Consider the following 21651-nt stretch of genomic DNA (forward strand, 5'->3'; position numbering starts at 1 on the left):
GAGGGAAGTGGCGGTAGGTCGAGGAGAGAATTCCGGAAGAAACGAGGAAGTAATAGAGCCGAGATACCTCAAGGTCGCGACATGGCAGCCAGCACGGGCCTCGACCCCACCGGCCAGTATTGAAGCTCGATCGAGCCACTGGTTCATCCAGGAAGGACCAATGAACACGACGACGACGTCGTTGGAGCGACGATGGGACGCGTGAGGGGAAGAGAGGAGACCTCGTCCTCGAATTTGAGGAGATGGGTATGGAGCATCCACATACGGAAGGGGAGACATCGGTTGCTCGCGATGGATGAGATTCATCAATGAAGCGCTCGAGACTGTCACTGCCTGCACCTAAGAGGTGAGTACGTTAATTGCTCGTTCCCGCCGTGTATTTATAGAGCAGCCTTTCCTCTCTGACGTCTCTGACCGGCTCATCGATCGCGGAATTCAACGCGTCCCCTATTCCCGTTCCCTCTTCTTTCGCCTCGCCCTCGACTTATCGCCGCGAGTAATCTGCGACGGGTTCGTCGCCGCGATTTTTCCCCGCCGTCGATCGAAACAGGTTCACCTTTTGCTGAAACCACCTGTTCCTCCTCTCTTACGTAACACGCTCCGACATATGGCAGCCGAATTCTTTCTAGAGACACGATCAACGCTCCAACCGGTCCCGATCCCTTTCTCAGCTTCCTGAAATCTCCGCGAACGACTCGTGGACCGAATTCGTTTCGAACTGAATACAGTCTATCCCACGTGATCGCTGGATCGACAGATGGTGGTGGTCGGTGGGATCCTCGCGATCTCTCTTCGCGATGGGATCGCGACTACATGGATCTCTCTTTCGGCGGTCAACCCTCTCCCACCTCCCTGTCTCCCCCATCGGGACACCTCCACCTCTACCTTGTTCGGCGTGGCAGCGGTGCTCGCGCTTCCAGCTCGCGAAAGAAGGGAGGATTCCTCTTCGAAGATTCGCTGACCCGCGCGTGACCGGCGACTCAAAAAGACGCGGAGGGAGAGGAAAAGGGGGAGACAGAGAGAGAGAGAGAGAGAGAGAGAGAGAGAGAGAGAGCCGGTTAAAAATGAACTTACATGTGGTGAGGAGAGGGGAGAAGCTTGATTTCTTGATTTCTCGGCATTACGTCACATGTTTGAACCGCGTCGTTTCCCGTGTCTTCAGGATCGCGGTATTCGCGAATCGAGTTTTGCTTGGTTCCTTGGCGAGCGTACGCGAATTCGTTGTTCGAGGCCGCGCTGACAACGCGACTTCCTTCGTTGATTCTCTTCGAACAGGTGTCCCCGTCAGGCGGCTTAGAACGTTCACCTTGACGAATGAACTCGTCGATGGAGCGCATAATTGGGAAACGCTTTCGTGAGCTTTTATGTACTTAGTACTGTTTAGGGTTGATTTTTTGGGAATTTTGAACACGTTGAAAGGTATGCATCTTTTTTTATGGAGGGAAGAGATTTATAGGGATTATAACGCGAAGAAACAGGAATTTTTGTGTGTTTGGTGAAGTCAGTGTTTTGATGTTGAATATTAATGTAGATATATTCTGGATTTTTGCACCTCTTGTTGTATATCTAGAATATGGAATTAATTGAAATATTCCTAGAATGATTCTTTTCAACGTGACCTTATCAATATTCTGGCGAGTAACAGATGGAAAGTCAAGGATCACGTCAGACTCATTATAATTTCAACTTTGAAATACCAATCTGCTAGCATTTTGGATACATTTCCGCGTCGTTTAATGTAGAATATATGTAAATAGCCATAAAACGTCGTTTGTCATGATTGTGCAGATATCTTAATAGAGAGCGAAAAATTTCACTTTCGATATTAATTAACGATTTAAATGTATAGGATATTATAACCTGGAATTTAAAATTCATTAAACGAGTTGAAGCTCCATTTCCAAGTATATTACAAATACTCTGTCATAAGAAGCCTATTAATAAAAAGTTGCAAGTATATTTCCAAAACACTAATCTACAATTCCTTTAAAAACAAAATCACTTTCTTTTTCAATATTCCAACGTTCTATAGAACTACTTTTCCCCTAACGATAGCAAAATAGATTATTCAGCCTTTTTCCATCTACTTCCTCGTCGCCATAGAAATTATTTGGTTATTTTAAAAAATCGACACAGGAAGCAGAAAGCTCGCAATGAAGGAAATCCCAGAGCGATTCCCGGTCGCCGGGGGCTTTCGCAAAGTCACGAAATTAGTCTCGGTTTCATGGGAAAGACAAGACCCCGATAGTGAGTATAAGCCGAGGAGGCCTCGTCCGACTCCTCACATGGCCGAGTTCATTGACACCAGCTGAGTTTTGGGCATTCACCGTCCCGGTTGCGCGCGCGCCGACGATCGGGCCCTCTTCGTCAGGAATAAGCGATCGTTGCTTCGCTCCTTCCTCCGTACGCTCGCTCGGCTCGCCTCTCCGCTCGCTCGCTGTCGGGGCCCCCCCTGTGTTCCTCTTCCTCGGCGACGGTGTCGTCAGTTTCGCGAGGAAAATCTCCGCGAAAATCTCTCGAAAGGGACCCTCGAAAGCCCGCCTCCTCCCCCTCGAGATCGTGTTCCTCCAGAGGGGGGCCCACGAAACTTTCACGAAAACCATTCACGTATCGGCGGTTGTTCGCCACGGAGGAGCCGCGAATGGCGTTCTTTTATTTCGCACAATCATTTTTATCGTCGCGCTCGCGGCGGCGCGCTCACGCTCGCCTCTAATCGATATTCGTCCGGCGTGTTTAACAAAAGCCAACGAACACCGTCAGAACCCATTGAAATCCGCGACGATCGCTCGTAAATCACCAGCATCGACGATCCGCGACGAGCCTCCGCGCGAGACCGCACGATCTTATTACGAGGATGACGGAAAGACGACAGCTACGGTAGATTGCATCCGTCCTCTCGTATCGTGAGATGAGGGAGAGGCGGTCTGAGAGAGGAACGAAGAGAGAGAAAGAAAGAGAGAAGGAGAGAAGGAGAGAGCGGGATTACGCGTGACCTAGGACAACATACCGCGCGACCTGCATGCCAATCGTTTCTCTCTTGCTCTCTCGCGTATATTCGCGCATTCCTTCATCCCTTCTTTCCTCCGTGTCGCTCGTTCCCCCCCGGAGCCGCGCGATTTTAACGAAATTCTGTAGACGAACGGTGGATAATAAACTCGATGGAATCTCGTGTCTCTGTTGGAGGGATTCGACAGGGATCTGGTCGTGAATCGAAACGATATCGATAATGCTGTGAGACACTCGTTCGTTCCGCGGCGTCGCGATGCTATCGAGAGTTGAGCTCGCGCGCGCAGATTTTGGCAGCCAGGCATCTGAACCGATGCAGCTCGCATAACAATGGCGCCTCCGGATTTGAATTTGGTTACGTGTTCGGACATCGTCCGACCCGAAGTTCCTCGGCCTACGTAGCGCACACGCTCGTCACGCGTTCCACGCGCCGAGCGAAAAACTAAAGCTTGACTTTATTTGGCTGGGCCAGCGACGTCCCCACCTTCGCCCGCCTCCCCTAGTCGATGGTGGGCCCCCTTCGTGGGCTGCAGAGCGCTAAATCGATAAAGCTTTTTCTGCAGATATAGGCGGATGCAGCGGGATGCATATCTAGCTTAACTGCGCGATCTCGAGATCATTTTGTGCTGAAAAGTTGAAATAAACATGAGCCCTATCTTCGACGGTTCATCAAGGAGATGGCGATTAGCATTTCATTGAATCTGTAATTTGTAATGTATTTCCATATGATTTTGGGTTACGTAACGTCTACTGATAATACTGTTGATAATGATATATACTACTTGTGGGTACTTGATCCTATGTTATTTTTGTCCCAACTTTTTCATTCAAGAGAGGTCTAAAAGCGGGTAATTGAATTTTATACTGAGTCTTCTAAATCTGCCCGTATACGTACTGTATAAATTCCTCTCGAATAATTGTGGTTAACTTCCTCTTCTGAAGTCATTCTGGAAGCTTCGTGAATTCAATTTGCATCAGGTTTGATTTAGAATTTACAATTAGATAAATTTTTTAGTAACCATGTAGTGGTTCTCTGTTTTCAGTAAGTAGAAGAATAGAAAGTGAGGGTTTAGTACAATTCACGAAGTGTGAAGGTAATTCTTTCTGCAAACGGTTTCACAATTGTTGTAATCTGATACAATTAATGCAAAGAATTCAATAACTTGCTATTACGCTTTTTTAGTCTCACTCCAATCTTGATGGCCTCCATGACGTATCAAGTCTTAACATAAAATTGCAAAAGGGAAAGTTTTCTAGGAGGATCCATAAACGATTCGTCGAAAAATTCATCCTGCAAATTGTTCCTGTATACATTTTCAGATCTGTAATTCTCTGAAACATCATCAAACTGTATTCATCACGCTTCTAATTATTCTAATATTCCATGCGGAAATTAATCGTTTTATGTCCGTCTTTTTTACCGATTTATGATTTATTGACCGTTTTGTGAGCGAGGACGCGAACGTGAACACGTGTTTGCATAAAACTCGTGACAACGTCGGATCGTCGCCTCTCGCTCCACATTCCTTCCGCCAGCGAACTTTTCGCCGAGACGATTTTGCAAGAACCCCACTATTTATCGTCTTTGTCTCTCCAGCAAAAAGGAGCAGCGAAGCTTTGTCCTTGAACGCCATCGTCGCGTTTCAATCCGTCGAGCGCGTATCGTATAGTAGAAACTTTTTAAACGTCTACCGCCGACGCTTTTTGCTCGTTCGCGATTCCCCCCACTGTCCCGTCGTTTTCGTCATCGATTTTTCTCGAGGCTCGCGAAGTGGCTACATTGTGACACAAAGTGGCATAATAACAGCCTAATAGCCGCCGCGTACAATTAATACCGCGCGGAGATCGTTGAATCGCGATAATCCCGCGAAGCGAAACGGCAAGAACGATTCAGCGCTCGCTCCTGGCTCACAAAGAGGAGATACGCGCTGGTCTGTTCTCTGGTCCTGCGAGGCCGACATTCTCTCCACCCTGTCCGTTTTTCAGCCTTCCTCTTTTTTATCCACTCTAGAGCCTAGTCGAGATATAGTCCTGCTCGATCTTCTACCCAATCGTGTCCACTCTTTTTTTCTTCCCTTTTTCCACGCTTCTCCTACTTTTCTCCGTGTCCCTCATCTCTGTCGCTCGGCCAGGAGATTCGGAGGTTCGTTCACCTCTCCTTCGTGGTCCACCGACCATAGGAGCCTCGCCGTACTCCTGGTTCCCGCGCCAGCCTCCTCTCGTCGTGGTATACCCGCCTAGAATAACGCGACGAGCGACTGTCCTAGCTCGTGGCCGAGTGGACCGAACCAGAATTTAATTCGACATTCCACGGATTCCTACGGACCCTCTCCGTCCGCTTCCTTGCACTTCGTCGTGTCCATCGGCTCGAAAAGCCCTGGCAGCTCCCTAACGAGCTCGCTAACGCGCCTCGCCGCTTCACCGGCTGTCCTTGTACCGCCACGATTCCTTTTGCCTCGATTATGATCCGTTCGCGAGTCGATTACGTCAAATCGCGCTCGAGGTCTACTGCGTCCGACGTGGAAGGTTAATTTGACGTGGCTTCCAGGATGAATAACGTCCATCGGGCTTCTTGCCTCGGTTTTCTATTCTAGTCGAAGTGTCATCGTTCTTTTTTTATCCTATCGTGAGTACATGCAAATGGAGATTCGCGAACTCGAGACGAGCTGCGAGATCTTCTCTCGGTCGACCTTTCGACTGACGTGGGTGGCGAAAAGGGGAGGAGGGAGGGAAAAGCTCGGAGCCGCTCGCAAAGGCCAATATCGTAGCCTGCCAGGGGTAAATGGGCCAGGGCCGTCGTAGCGCAACACGAAATTCCCTCGTGGTCGGGTGAGCGTCCTCTCTTCGCGCATAGACGAACGATATCGCGATTACAGCCGGGGCAATCATCATCCGCCAGCATCTCGGGATGTGTTCGATGCATCGAAGGTCTGGCCAGGCAAGCGGCATAATGCCAACCAGTGGCATTTACGCCGGTAAGACCACCTTTGCCTCCACTCTCCCTCTCTTTCTCTCCTCCTATCTTTATTCCTCCTCTCTTCTCTCTGTTTATCAAATCGACTCCTTTCTTTCCATCCCTCTTGCTCGTTCCTCTGTCATCTCGCTCTCCCCATTGAGAGGAGCCTCTCCGCACCCTCCAGACACTTGGCTCGATCTTTTTCCCTCCTTCAACGTTTCCATCGTTCCACGAGGAGCACGAGCCTCGAGCAGCAGCTTCTTTAGCGTTCCATTACCGGCGGTCTATGGAATGCATCGGTCTCTCGCAACACCTACGAGCACGGAATCGATGCATCTTGATACTGATTTCGAATGACGTTTGTCGAGCTGCTTCCTCGATGCTGAGAGAAGGTTCGAGGTACTGGTGGATTTTGGGGTACTCGAGTGTGGATTAGAAGTGTCACGAGGGATCGGGATTTATAGGGCAGTCTGATATTTTTGGTATCGTTCAGTTTTTGAGGCTTCTTGTAAGGAACTGAGGATGAGGACAAGCAGGAGATATTATTGATTAGTTTGATGCTTCCCACAGATTTCAGTTATTATAAGCGACAGTTAGTGTTTAGCAGTCGCGGAGCCGGATATTGTCGCGACATACTTTTGTCACACCTGCGCAAAGTAGAAGTCGTTTGTCATGCAGTCTTCACGTAAGCAGTCCTAGTTAAGCGTCTAGGAAGTTAAACAGCGACTATTAACTGTAAACCATTCAGAATCTGATTTGATTTACTCATTCGGTAGATTCTATTAGCACAGTAGAGATTTAAGATTTAACGAAGGTCCACGTTGAATAATTACCAAATGAGAAACAGTATCGTAACAAATATGATCTTTTAATAAGATGTCTCTAAAGTGTACGAACAGAATCCAACAAGCCCAGAATATGGACCACAGTATGTACCTATTTCTCGTCTTGCAAATTCTCCCAATGGAATCGCAGCTAGTTCATCAGAAGAGAAGCTAGTTTATTACTAAATGAAAACCGTAATCCTACACACGGAGGCTAGTCCCACGCAATCGGTCGTAAAAATGAACACCTCCATTCTTCTTCAGTTCTTTCTCACCGTTGTCAAGCTCCACGCGCACTCCGTACCTCGAGACCCAAAAGACAGCCTTGTTTACCACTTCGCAGTAACAGCAAGAATCTCTTCTGGACCGGTTGTGAAATCTTCCTACCCAATTCTACGTGACTCATCCGCGCAAGATCCTCCCCCAGTTTCCCTATAAAGTTCTGGCCCCAGGACAGGCGAGTTCTTCAGATCGCCTCGAACTGGCCTGCCAGGAGAATTTCGAAGGAATCTGGTCGCAGCGTTCTCGAAGGACGAACAGCGGTGGTTGTACGAGGCTGATCGCGTGGCGGTGGTGACCTATGGTGGCAGAGAGGTAGCGGCGTGTCGGCGTGGCAGCGTGTGGTGGTGAGCGGATCGCCTTGACGAGAAAATCACGTGGCCGCGGGAAATGACTTGTTATATAAACTAACGATTATCCCGGTACTTGTGCATTGCCGCGTCTGAACCGGGCACAGGTTGACCAGCCCTCTCCCGATGCCCGACATCCGACAGAGGGAAAGAGAAAATAGACAGCGCGCGCGTGCACGGCTCATTATCGCGGGTCTCGCTCAACTCGTCGTCTATGCGAGATAACCACTCGAGATAACGGATAACGCCCCCGAGACGCCGCTCTAATAATAATATATGAGACAGGCCACCTCGATCGTTCAGCCCAGCAGGAAATTCAGGCGGCAGATAAGGCCCAAGGAGATCGAGGTGTCACGTTGGAACGCGAGATTCATCGTCGCGTACGCACGCGCACTTCCTCGTGTTTGAATATGCAAACAGCTTGATGAATATTATACTCGCCAACGATTGTAACCGGCTCTGTATCCAGGACCCGACCCGCGTCCTGGGCCCCGCGTCGAAGGCCCGCTGGGCCTTGATTCGGTGGACACCTTCGAGCACCGGCCGCGACAGAATCTAGTCTAGCTTGATTCGAGATACATTGAATGTTAATTGAACACAAGATTAGTTGCTCTAGATCGAACGTCGATAATGCTAACATCTGGCGTTATCTCGCTTGTCGGAGGTTCATTAGATTCTCGTTAGCCTTTGCTTAACCGCTGTCACTGAGACGACTGATCTAATAGCTGCTAGGTCTCCCTGGCTAACTTCGCGACGTTGCAGTTTATTAATTAGGAAATTTGAAGTACTGGGGCGCGGACATTCAGCAAACAGGTCTGTCATTCTTCGTCTAATCACGGTACACGGTGATACAGGAAAAAATGAGATCGTACATGTGGATAAGATATCGTCGAGCTACATTCAGATCTAGCTGTCGCGGTGGTTAGACCTGAGCAGACCTCGGACAACAATGCCCAGATTGTCATCAAGTATGTATCTCTAAACTGGGCGCCACTGGAGTCCACCTAGGTTCTTTCGTCGCATATTTTCCTCGTAGCGTCACCGAGCCGCGATCTCCGAGTCCCAGCATCATCAACGAATTTAGTGTCGCCCGTTTCTGGCCCCATTGTCGGTGTTTACGCCTGGAGAAAGATCGAGTGGAACGCAGCAAGAAAAAGTCGCGGATCGAGACGTCCTATAGCGCAGCGAACGATCTCGATCGAGCAGGTCGGTCGCAACGTATACCCAACGTTGATCGTCGTATCTGGGCCAGTGAAATGCAATCGCTGGAGGCCGGTGCGCGGAGTAGGAGAGCGGGAAAATCGGTATTCGCGGGGTCTAGAACGGTCGAGAGATATCGGGTAGGCCATGGAAGTGGGTCAACGTCGTGTGGGCAAGACGGAGAACCAAGTTCAGGGGCGAACTGTAGCGCCGTGTCCGGAGCACGGGCTCTCCTGATGGCTTAGGTTAGGTCTTCTCTCTCCTGTTCCTCCTTCGACCTGCATACTCCCTCTCGTAAGAGAGAAGACTCGAGCAGAGGAAGCGAGACGCGGTCTAACGGACTCCTCTGGTCTGCCTAGTTTTATTTTTCCCCTGGACCCTGGCCATTCGTTCCTCGCGTTCTCCCCAGACCCTCCCTCGCACTGCTACACCCGCACCGATGCACTTACACGCGCGCATCGATGCAGACCGCGCGCGAAGGAGGGAGAGAGTGATCATCCTCCTCTCGTTTTCTGTCGTCGTGAAACGATCTTGGCCTAGGCTCATCCGAGGGGACCTCGGATGTTTTCTCTTCGCTTTCTCGCGCGGGGGACAGAAAGTGATCCATGTACCGTTTTCGGGTGGACGTGGTCCACAGAGGTTCCTGAACGAAAACGCAAGTGAAACCTTTCTCCTCGGATCGATTCTCCCTCGTATCCTTTTTCTGTCCTGCCCCTGAGCCAGGATGAACGATCGTCGGGGCTCGTTCGCAGGATCTCGCGGACTCTGTTCCATTCTATGGTATCGGTGATGGAGATCGTGGCAAAAACACGAGAATTCCTGCGCAAGATCACTCATCGACGTTCAACCGTGACGCCTTCCTTCCTGATTCCTCTTCTTCGATCGATCTCTAGTCGCCTCCGGCGAAAAGTCTCGCAAGAGGGATTACTCACGACGTTCGTCACTTCCTCCTGGCTGTTTCCAGGAATTCTCTTTCACTAATCGGGAGGGCAAAAAGGATCGAGGCGACCTCGGCGAAATCGTCGCGAAGGCCGATCGACACGGTTCGCGTTGTTCGATCCCGCCCCGCCGCTGGAAGATATATTATATCGATTAGCGATAAAGCGTACACCTAGCAAACAGTCGGGCCAGACAACTAGGTTGTTGGGTAGGTGGGTGAAGTAGGTAGCTCGTAGGTAGCCAATACCACGCGTCACTCGCCTGTCCGTTCTGCATCCCTGTGCACGCGCGCGCATACTTTATCGTTCGTCTTATTTCGAAACGAGTCGATATTTCATTGTAAACTCGCCCACCGTTGCTTTTAAATTGCGCGCTTGCGTGTAGATTCAATTTCTTTTGTACTCGTTCTGTTACATGGGTCTTGTCGTGTGCTAGAATGAGTTTTAGGTACAAGGAAATATGCAAGGTGCAGGAATAGTCGTTGTCCTCGACCAAGTTAGTTCGCTTTAATAAGATTTTCCTGCATGGTTAGATCGGTACTTGAAGAATATTTTCGCATTTGTCTACGTAGGATATTAGATCGAATAATTTTTTTCAGAGTTTCACTTACAGAGTTACTTGTTGATACAGACTTGAGGAATGCTACTGGAATTGTTCCCTGTGTCAGTCATACGAATGACAATCGATGAAATTCTTGCATAAACACAATTGAGAGGTCATTGAGGTCAAGCTGAAGTGGAACTCGCGCGTCCCTGAGGATACTGAGCTCTATAGCCAGGGTGTGGTTTCCTATGCAGTTTTTGCCTGCTTAGAATGCACCAGACGGCCTTCGCTAGGATCAGGATATTCCGCTACTGTGCCCCTTTCCCTCCTCCACGTTCTACCACTCCACCCCACCCACTGCGCCCTCTTGACACCCTGAGACCACTCTCACCGCGTTCGTAATTTTACGAGCGTACCTGTCAAGCTCCCTTTCGCGCGAAGCAGGTTCGCTCATCCGAAGACATTCGTTCCCCCTTGAAATCAACATACTTTTCTTTCAACGACCAACACACAGTAAGATCTCAATCGTTATAAAAGCACGCTGCTGTAAATAGTGCAACTACCAAGATTTACGTAATCACGGAGGAAACCAATCAACTGCTTTAAGATTCAAATCTTAAAGTAATCTTCCTTTTACTGCCACTTTTTGCTCCCCTCATCCCAGCTGCTAAGTAATCGTGCCTTCTCGTCGTATCGCAACAAGCGAGATTCTGCAACTATCAGGATGCCACTATCGAGTAGCCAGAACTGACGCGATTTTCTCCTCTTTTCCAGACAGACCAGCAACAACTTCACTGCCGTCCGAGGAATCCGGATCGTTCCGCAAGCTCGCGCCTGCGATCCACGCCCCTCGAGAAGCAAGGAGGAACCCGAGAACCGGAAGTTTCGCACTGCCATGGACATCAGTCACGCCTAGTCGCTCGCTGCCCTTCGTTCGCCCAGGACAAGAGCCTCGGCGACCATCGAAGGGACAGGGCGCGAAGACTAGAAGAGCCGTCGACAATTTGCGCGCGACGGTCCGCTGCAGGGTTGTTCACGTTCGACGCGCGTCCATCAAGCCACCCCTCCCCTAAGGGGCTCGAGATGTTACTATTTTTTTTTCTTTCTTTTTTTTTTTTACTATTTAAATCGTTACGTTAGGGGAGCATCGTTATGAGTTTCCATAATGTGCACGCGTTAAGAACGTTGGTGCGGACAAAGGATCCTAGACGACCACGCGCGAACTTCTACGTCCCCGTTTTGCTACTGCTGGGACACGCTGTACCCGTTGTCGTTACTCTCCGATAGTTACTTGGTTACTGCAAAAAGCACACGTTCACATTTTGTACATACACCCGGACGTTGGATTCGCTGAACGCTCGGTCGAGTTTTGCGCCATGACTCACGGAGGAATTGCCACAGTTGCCCATCGAGATTGGGTAGCTTTAGTTTTCGTATCGAGGATGGAGGAATTGGATAATCGAAGCTGACGTAAGAGAAGAAACGGAACAACTGTGTTTCCGAAGATTTAATTAGCGAGTTTGTATGCGAATATAAACGCGCCAGCAATTGAACCGATCACAGAGGCAGTTGGAAGCGACGAGGATAAATACCGCGCGCTTTCACCTGCGCAAAGATACCAGACGCGTTTGGCGAATTCAATAGGAATTTCGTTGTTTTCCGTATGTTACTGCTACTGCCACTATATCGTTGCCTGTTACACAGCAATTATCCGCTACCAGTATACTAGCCGTCGCGAGCAGAGCCGTTACGAGGCGCGAACACGGTCGTTGTAAAAATAGATACACCTGTCCCTCCGCTGCGCTATCGCGACCATAATTGCAATCGATGAGATTGTTTTCGAACATGCGAATCGACTCGCTGGTGACCTGCCTTCGAATCGATTGTACAAAATGTGAAGAGTCATCGCTATGACTTTATGAACTCTACGCATCTAATCTGATAAGTCTTTGTTAGAACAATTGTACACGTTGTATTTGGGGTAGGAGAAACATTTTGTCAATGATTGTTAAAGTCTCGATCAGTGATCGAAATTGTTCACGAAACTTTCCTTATATGTTAAGAACAGAGTAGGGGAACGTTCCATCCCAGAAGCTACGTTACCCTCTCCCATTGGCTAACTCTCAGCCTTTCAAACAGCAATTGCTGATTTGATAGAAATACAAAAAGAAATAATTCTCTTCCTATGCAGATGCGCAAAATTAAGCATCGTTTCTTCGCCCTGTTTGTAATTGGTGGACGATGAACAACAGCCTGTTTCAACCCTTATACATATAAGTATTCTATTCCTCTTCGTTGTAGAATATATTTATTTAAACCAACAAACCAGTGTGCCTTGTGTATATTCCTCTCCACCAATCATTGTAGACACGCGATGCATATCACTGCGAAAAAGAATGACGTGACAGAGGGGGTTGGTCACCAGTGTCTCGAAGCGTCTAGGAAGGATTCTTCGGAAGTGATTCCCCATTTTCGTTCCAACTGCATACTGCAGAGTGTTCGTTGACCCGCTTGTACTCGCGTTCGCGCAACGCGCTCGTACGAGCAGCACGCGCGAGAGAGAGCGCGCCTCGGTGCACGACGGCCAACAGGAGCGCGATTTTCTCCCTCTCCCTCCCCTCTCTTTCTCTCTTTGGTCGTCAGGAAGCAGTTACCGTGTGGCCGCGCGCATTGTTACACATAACTTCTTTCTATCGTCGTCGTAACGCGCGCGATCCCCGCGTTTTCAGCGGCGCGCGCTCTGCATTCCTCGCGCACGGAACGCGATCCCGTCGCCCATCAATCGTTTTTCTTAGCCCTCTCGATGCTATGCTCGCTTTTAAATGTTCGATCGATCGAGTGTGTATAATAGACACCTATGTATTGTTAGCATAGTCACGCTAGACGTTTATTTCAAGCTTAACATCCAAAGGGCTAAATGGCCCATCGGCGATTTAGTGACGTATGATAAGTTGTACAATGTTTATACCGAAGTGGGTGTAGGGAGTAAGATCGTGGTTTATAATGAGTGTGGTCGTTTCAAGACTGTACTAGAGAGTCATTTTCTGAATGCTTGTAAAGCTGAACTGAGTCTAGTACCTTACTAAGCTGCGAGGAGTTCTCTATATTTTTTGGTTGCTAAAAGCGCTTTTTGTCGAATCACCGAAGTATATACAAGAATATTTGTCCACATTTCTGTGCCTTCTGATTAAAGTCGTTTATTAAAACAGAATTTTCATGTATAAACTGAGGAATTATTTCTTTCATTCAAGTTTATTTATTAATATGTAAGTTGAAAAAGAGGATTACTCTTTCAACACAAATTTTTTTTTATATTATTTCAATCCCTAGGCACAGAAATGTGGACAAGTACCCTACACAGAAATTTGTTATACAGTGTGCCTAAATAGGAAACCTTGGTGCTGTTGCCACATTGGTAGTTTTAATCCACGCGTTTAATACAGTTAATTGTATTTCTGTGGCTATCACTTAAAAATTTTCCAGAAAAAAAGAAGCAAACAGGTGTTAAACTGAGAATGTGGAGAACTTGCACATTCCCACAGGTTTACTTCACAGGATAATTAATTAGACTTTAATAATATAATCCTAATTTTATTATATTATATACATGTGAACGTTTAAATTTGATATTTCTGTAATGTCAAGAAACTTAACCACTTGATAACATTATTGCAAGAATTTCTCTATTACAAAGATGTGCTATTCTTCAGTGTGTAATATCTGCTATCAAGAATCAAACGATAGATAACAAGTCTATGGAAAACGATACAACTTCCTCTGTAACTTATTGTACAACTTATTGTATGCTAAATCGTCAGTCCTGTGGGCCCTTCTACATCGAGTTACCGTAATCGCGTGTGCCCACACCTTCCCCTTCTACTTTGTACGTATGATGATGATGATGGTGTTTGTCATTATTATTGTACTATTGTATTATTTCTATTGGATATTATATTTTTTTTATTGTATCTGTGGTACACACAATCCCTTCTCCATCGTTCGTTAACAAGCTTTGTGTTCACTGTGTTCCGTCATTCTTCCTCTCTCTTCCTCGTTGCAAAACGTCGAAGCGAAACGAGTATCAATGAAATAGGAGAGAGAAAGATCGAGAGATGAGTTTCGCGTCGTGTGACTGTAACGAGAGAAAGAAGAGACAGTAGAGAGTGTTGTGTTGTATGAATTGTTACATACACAAATCACAGAGAATTTATATGTATAAACACACGATAGACACAGAAAGAGATCTATATATATATACAAATGAGATGAGTATATATTTTTGTACTTTTTTGTTCGGGGTAGAGTCGCAACAAATAGAGCGAACATATTGTAGAAAATCGTCTTTTGTAGAAAATCAATCGCTCGTCCGTGGAAGTCTCTTCCAGTCGTGTAGAACGTGACGCTGTGAAATATTCGCTACATAGGTTTAATTTAGCCGCCAATCGATTTGAAATTAAAAACAGGCCCCTGGATAGTGTCTGGATGTGTCACGTGCGGTTGAAGGAAAAATCGCGCCGTTTGTGATCGATTTTCTAGGCGTTCTCCTGATTTACTTTCGATCGAGCCGCTCGTTTTCACACGGGTAAACGATTCTCTGAATAATGCAGTTTCTTGAGCAGTATCCACAGCTAACGAACAGGCTGGATAGAGAACTCATTAAAAGAAGTTCTCATATAAAAAATTTCCCACATAATTTTTATCCCCTGCATTACAGAGGAACTAGAATCTAATAATTAACTGCTAGTTAATGTGTTGTCGAAAACACGTGAGCTGGCCCTTATTTTATGCATGCATTTGTTTTTGTTCGTTCATGTGGAGGCAGCTTAACGCAAACGCAATTGTATCGCTCGCGCGAGCTTGGATCTTTCTTCGCCATGATCCTTGTGACCTTTCTATGGAACTCAGGAGATCGATCGGACGATAAGTTTGTTACTTGAGGTCACGTTCGGAAGATCGTCGTTTCTATTAATCGATCGTTGTTCGCTGAACGTTGGCGTGTCTGAACGTCACCCCGACTGGGTAAGACTCGAGAGGAAATCCTCTCTCACGAACCGTAAATTAACGTAAATTATTGTTCGTTCAACCCTCTCCCTCGTAGACAAAAGGTAATCGTTCACAACTTTCGTTTCCCGTGTTTTTTTTGTATAATAAATGGTAAGAGCCTGAAAAGAAAGATCGATTGGATAGATCGAGTTCGTTGGTTTCCTCTTTCGCCATCTCCTTCTCCTTAGTACAGCTTCCTGCGCGATCATCGATGGCCTTCGACAGGTGGAATTATTTCGCTGACAACGCACGCGTAGTTACGATTATCATTTCTAAATGGGACAAGTTTTGCTCTTATGAGAAATACAGACACTCTTCACTTGAGCTCGTTCTTAAATCAGACATTAAATCTTTGAATTTCTTTCTACGAAGATATGAAAAGGATACAGTTTTTTCGTTATGAGTCCTTAAAATACGTGACCAAAATTCCAAACGTGATAATAGATTAATAGATCAAATACATTTCACAGAGACTCGTGTGGAAATATTGTAGTATTCCAAGAGGATAAACCTATTTCTACTTTGCTCCATTTTTATTAGCCCAGCTTCCTACACATTCACTGCAAATTTGTATATAGTGTGTTCGCAGATTAAATAGTCAAACTTTTCCTCTAGAAGTACGCTCGCAAACTCTTACTTAATAAGATATATACCTCTAAAGTTACAAGAATATAGAAACGAATGACATGGAAATAATCCAGGTTTATCCCATTTATTAACAAAGAAGAATATAGTTACTACATATTTTATTCAAAATAACCTCGATCTTGAAGAAAATCATTGCAGCTGTCAATGACAGAATAAATAGTCCATTGACCAATATCAGCATATTCACTAGCAGAGTACATATCTCCTGAAGAAAGCGTCAGCGAGCATTCTTCTGTAAGAAAAATTTGTTTCTTTTAGTCCTAATTCATATCTGAAGCTCGACCATTTAACCCTTGAACAGCCTGTATATTAGCGGCAGGATAAAAATTGATAAGTAACAAGAGTGATTTATTATAACTGCACTCGAGCCTCGCGGCAAAGTGTGGCGTGCGGTAGCGAAAGACGTGGAGCGTATCGGCGAAAAGAATCGCGAAATCCCGGTCGTAGACGGTGGCTGGGTTGCCGTGGGCCACCCTCGTCGCCGATAAAATCACGCGAAAGCGTGAAGGGGGTAATTTCAGCGGGCGCACCGCGACTAATCGCGAGGCATCGGCGATCGTCGAACGGGGCACGTGGCACGCACTTCTCTCTTTTGTTTTTGCAGACCTCCAGGCGACTCGGCACTAGGTTACTGGGTTCTCTTCTCGGGTTGCCTCCTTCCCCTTCGTCCTGGTGCCCCCACCATCACCACCAGACCAACTCCCGACTCTCTTTCCCTCGACCCTGACGTGGACGCTACGGACTAAGGTACCCCGGATACGCGAGATGCACCTTTGCCCGCGCTGACATAACGTATCGGGTTATTTCTGCTGAACCTGATCCCCCTCGAGCTCTCTCCAGATGCTCCTTTTCTTCGTTTTTTAGAATAGCCTACTCCCGATCATTCCACGGCGTAGGTAGCACGTGAATCGAAGAGGTACTGGGAGAAGTTCGTGAAAGGGAAAATTTGAATTAATGAAAGATTGGATTTTCCTGTTTGCAGAGTTTGTCGATTTTTGTTTTGTTACTCTCTTAAGAGAGATTTGTGTTTAAAATGGTGGAGCTCATAGAAGAATCATTGTGGTTAACTCTATGATCTCTTGACTGTGTTAGAATATAAAGGTATAGGTATGTGACTTTTTTATTACGTTCTTATATTAAATTAAACACAACGGTATATGTTTCAAGAACATTTGGTGGAAGCAATGGATGTCTAGAAAACAGTGGATTTAGGTACCACAAAAAATTAGTGGGGTTCTAAAAGAAACTATATAGGTCATTTCTCTCCCTACCTAGATGTTAAGGGATAATTACGGTCATTTGTTTCTTTTCTGTGTCAACTTTTCCACCGTCACAGGACTTTAAACTGTTTTCATTTTATGACTTCTCTTTCTACTGTAGGTAGGTACCTAAAAACAAGAAAAAACAGTTTATTGAAATTGTTTAACTCTTCCTACTTTAGTGGAGATGAACTTAGATTTTTCACTATGGGTGATCATCGTGGATGATTGATCCACAGTGAAAAGTGTAAAGGTTCTTTTCATCCAAAATGAAAAGTCTAAATTCTCCTTACCTGAAGAAATATATAAAGAAGAATTTTCTTTAATTTCATCCTCACATATGAAAGTACACAATTTTAATAATCCCAATTTCTTTCCCTCATCAATGCCAATTACACCTACAAAATTTCCTTCTCAAACGAGTTTCAAAATCTCAATCTTCCATAGATACAGAGACGCAATAGTACACAAATAGTACCATTTTTTCTCCCTCAGTCTATCCACTGTATGCACGATAAGAAACGCAGCAAGCCGCTCGGCTGAGCGTTCTAACAAGCAAAGTCGAGGACTCAGCCTTGATTTCCAGCAAGAAACGACCGTTTTTCTGGCTCGCGATTCAGGAACTATCGCTCCCCGATGAATTTTCTTGCCGTGGCGCGTTCACTTCGAGAAACGGGAGAAAAATCGCGAGGACGTCGAATCAATGTCGAGTTCGAGCTCTTTTCCCTCCACGGTTCGTCTGTGTCGAAGATAGAGGGGGCCAAGGCGTTAGTTCTCTCAGCGGTTCCAGGTAGAGTCGAATTTTTCGCGATCCCGTTAGGGGACCATCGTCCACGAGAAAAAAGCCGAGATACAGTGACCTCGAAGGGCGCAGCGAGGTGCACCGTAAACGCATAAAACACGCCTCGAGCCAAGAAAAGCTCCAGGAAATTTGCAAACGGCGCCAAAATTACGGTCCGCGCGACCTTGCAGCGTTGAATTCTTTACGCGACCGTTCTTCCTTTCTCTTCCAGCTTCCTCTCGCCCCTCGTCCTTTCTTCCCGCGAGTCAAAAGGAAAACCTTGCTCGCTAAGGCATGAACGATCTTCTTCTTTCCATCACTGTGTCAGACGGAACCTGTCGACAAAGCGAGGAAAGAATGATTGCAGATGAAGGTGGCCTCTGACGCGCTGGAAAATTCTGTTTGGAGATTAGCGACAGGAATTATTTCTTTGGTAAAGTTAATGAAATATGGACAGTAATACTGAGAATTTATGAATGTTTTCATTTGCTATGATAGAGTATTGATGTATCGATGTTTCTCAAAGTGACAGAAGTTCCTTAGTGCTAGAAGCATTACATATTTATTCAATAAACTGGTTCCGATGTTCCTAAAATACAGTGACCGTGACGAAAATAAATCGAAGGCTTACTCATTCAACACAGGAAATATCTTCTTACGAAAACTTACATACATACGTTCTTCATTTGGCAACCATATTCTCTTCCATCTTTAGTGAGTAGATGTGCATCCATATTCAGTAGTAATACTGTAGAATTATAGTATAAATATTCAATTCACTAATACGATCTCTATAAAAAATTTGTCCACCTTTATAACCCCCAATTTCCCCAAAATTGACTTTACTTCAAGTATCTCTGTTCTCTAATTCGATTCCCCCAATTTCATACAAAAAGCACCTGTACCAACAATGGCAAAGAATCCAGTAAATTCCATGCACAATGGTCTCGCCATTGGATCTTCAAGAAAAAGTCACCGTTGACCTAGGAAAAAACAGCAGGGTGCAATTAAGGCGATCCAGCGCGATTCGTGCTGGAAAAATAAGAGCTCAGAGCCAAGGGTGCAATTGCTCGTCGTCGACTTTACAGTCCTCAGGCGCATCCTGCAAGCAGGACATTTGTATGCGCGTCGAGGTCGAGCGTTCTTCGGGGGTAGGAAGTGCCCTCGTGGACCTTGATCGAATCTGTCCGCAATGTAATGACTTTATGACCCCCTCGCCTTTGCCCTCCTCGTCCCTGCTGTAGGGTAGCGCGAGCCCCAGTGTTTCCCTTCATTACAATTATCGAGAATGGAAGATCGTATTGTTGCAGGAAATCATTCCAAGGGATGATAAACACGAGGGTAAAAGGTGTTCGTATTTGTACTGATTAATTTAATGACTACGTCGTAAAAATATAGGGCGTCTTACGAGTCGTAGCAGGCTTCTGGGGACAATAGTTTCTGAGCCTCCATGGGGGGTGAATTTTCGAAGCTGTTTATTGACAGGGGATGGACTTTGTCGCCGCTGGTCCCTTTTGGGGTACTCTATTTTCAGTGACGCTGAAAATACGCCCGTTGAAGGTCCATTTTTTCGTGATCAGTGCCATTTTATTACGATTATGTGTAATACTGTTTTACTGCGACGGAATGGATTGGTAATTGCTTTTGAAAGGAATTCTATGGCATGTATCGTAAATTTTTTTCTACAAAATAATCTGTTTCGTTTTCATGACCTTTTTAGGACAGGCAATTTTTGGCATGGAAACACAATAATCTGTGAGAAAGGTTCTATTATTTAGCCTTGTAGGTGGTCGTTTTTTTCTACCTTTTGTCCCACGAGAGAATTTCAAAGACTAACTTGTTTACAAGCTTTACAGTAATCGCATTCGCATAAACTATTGCCAGTAAACTTGCAGAAAGAATGCAAAAGAGATTTCGAAGATTAGATTTAGCTTCTCTAATCACACATAATGTAAAAGTACTTGTAATTTTTTGCAGGGAACAGCTTGTAGGTGGAAAGGACAGCTGCAGTATCATTTTTTACAGCACCACAAAATTCAATTAATATTCTCAAAAACTCCAGCTCGAAAGCCCATTCCCAGCCACTGATTCGGGATTAATTTTCAGGGAAGGACGAGGTCCACTCCCCCAAGGAGCATAACCGTTTCCCAACCGGTGCACTGTGAGAAAACTCGGGGCTCCACAAAACCATCCCCCGAACGCGGAAGCTGAGCGTGGATTACATGGATCACAGTTATGTGAGGTCTTCAAGGAAGCGTAAAGGAATAAAAAAACAGGAGCAGAGGGGAGGATAGAACGCAACTGCACCTCCACCCACCCCGAAGGGCAGCCAGTCTGCTGACCTAACGGGACCACGGGATAACCTCCCCTTTGCATCGGGTAGGGGATCAAAAAAACATCGAATGAGAAAGGAGTCCAGGTTGGCCTCAACCCTTCCGCATGCCAGTGGTACAGGGCAGCCGTTTAGAAAGTACCTTTCACGCGAGCTCTTGCCCAGCGATCTTCAACCCCTTCCTGTAACCTCGAACGTCTTTCCCCTGCCAGATTTCGAGCCCCTTTCTCTGTCCCTCCCTTTATCTTCCTTTTTTTTCTATTTCGTCATCCCTCAGCTTCTTCCAGATCACGGACAAGCTACTTGAGAAAGATTCCACCTTCTTGGCCAGGTGCCTGGAAATTCGCCAGCTGTTTACCCCCTCTTCCTACGTCCCCGTGAACCAACATCCAGTAGCAGTTGATCTAATAGCAATTTTCTAGCGATTAATGGACTGCTTTGTACGCTTATTCCGATGACTAATTAAATTGAAATGAAGAGGGAATTAATTGAAGCCGTCTCGGTAATTGTTCTGTTTGAATACGACTAATCGAGAGTAACGGGACAGTTCTCGGTTTTTCATCGCGTCGAAAGGCGCGGCAGTGTTTTTGCGAGCCGCGACCGTGCATTATTCTCGGTTCGTTTTGCGGACAGTTGATTAATCCGGAGATTTTCGAGCGATTTCCACCGCGGGCTCCTTTTTTCTGCGCGATTCTGAATTCGCTGGATGTTTTTCTTCCGTTGCAATTAAAAGAAAAGGGCGGGGAATGTTAATGCTAATGGCGATAGTCGTTTGTCAAGATACATAGTTTGTTAATGTGCTTCGCTTGAGGTGCATAGGGTGGTCTACCAGTTAATGGACATGTGATTGCATTCGATACTGTAAAAGAAGACGATTTCATAGGCAACAGTTTTTATGCGAATTGTTTTCATTTTTTCTTGGAATTGAATGATAAATTTTTATAGAAATACTTGGAAATCCTGAGAATAGAAATACAGCATTTCTTTTTAGATCTGTATAGCTATTATTTATTCTTTCAAGCTTCCAATTTTTAGTTTGAAGTGCATGCTAAATTTCAAGAAATTAGGTCAACCGTTCTGGTGCAGTTAATTCTTAACTCTATAGGGTGACCAGTTTAATTGGAAGCATTTATAATAAATGCTGCCAACAGTCTAAGAATTTCCACTTGAACTTATCACCCTATATAATGACACTATTTTTTGACATAAATAACACTATGGGGATGCAAGCGACTCATTTTTCAAAAATGCCCAAAAATTCATTTCCATTCTACTTTGGACATCTTAAGAAGAGATAATTGCACGCTCTGATTTTTGTTTACAAAAAAAAATGTTCAATTACCTCGAAGTGTATACTATACAGGTCTTGAAGTTAAAAATTGTATGTGGTCGTTCCAGGGTTAAAGCACCTGACACTAAAACTAAAGAATAAATTACACCACTCGTTCGTGGCAAGAATTTACTCGTAAAGCCGCTCTCAAAGGGACACGG

General features: G+C 45.8%; 1 long non-coding RNA gene across 1 annotated transcript; it reads left to right on the forward strand.

Moving 5' to 3' along the window:
• Nucleotides 1–200: 200 nt before the first annotated feature.
• On the forward strand, nt 201–11486 carry LOC143183784 (uncharacterized). The gene is made up of 2 exons (XR_013002665.1): nt 201–346; nt 10872–11486. It is a non-coding gene; the product is annotated as an uncharacterized LOC143183784 (long non-coding RNA).
• The last annotated feature ends 10165 nt before the right edge of the window (nt 11487–21651 follow it).

The sequence above is a fragment of the Calliopsis andreniformis genome, chromosome 9 (assembly GCF_051401765.1).
Source record: "Calliopsis andreniformis isolate RMS-2024a chromosome 9, iyCalAndr_principal, whole genome shotgun sequence".
Classification (NCBI taxonomy): domain Eukaryota; kingdom Metazoa; phylum Arthropoda; class Insecta; order Hymenoptera; family Andrenidae; genus Calliopsis; species Calliopsis andreniformis.